We start from the raw sequence: 561 nt of genomic DNA, 5'->3' as shown, positions 1-561 counted from the left end.
AAAAGTATTTACTCAAGCAAGTACATTTCCAAACAAGTTATTCCAGAGGTAAAACATCTCTGGAAAACTGCTGGTAAGAGGTTGCTCAGAGTGACAGGCTGTGCATGTTTGGACAAGTAACTTCCCTGGGGATCACCGTGCTTGTCTCGGGGTGGTCTCTTGAGGAATAATCAGAAATTGTTTAAAATTGTTGTAAACACAGGCAAGTGATGAATAATATTCCTATTAATATTCTTAATAAAACAATCTGAAGCTCTGGAGCACTTTCACAAGGAGAACACGAAGAGTCTTCAAAGACTGAGACTTGAAAATAGATCAGAAATGTGTCAGTCAGTTTTAAGATTGTTTTCTGTGAACGAGGCAGCGTTGTAGAAATCAGAATTCCATAATCAAATTGCTACTGTTTTGCCATAACCAATGCCCTTGGACAGACAGGACTGATGATGAAGCTGATTCATGGTATTTTTTTTGCTGTAAATAAATCTTTACTAAATTGAGGTCAATGACAAACCAGCTCTTGCCATCACTGGAGGCAGGACCGTGCCCTTTCGAGCTGCCTTC

Source organism: Empidonax traillii, unplaced genomic scaffold (assembly GCF_003031625.1).
Source record: "Empidonax traillii isolate 1590-97213 ecotype Southwest subspecies unplaced genomic scaffold, ASM303162v1 scaffold718:size422569, whole genome shotgun sequence".
NCBI lineage: Eukaryota > Metazoa > Chordata > Aves > Passeriformes > Tyrannidae > Empidonax > Empidonax traillii.
Note: the sequence above shows the minus strand (reverse complement) of the source record.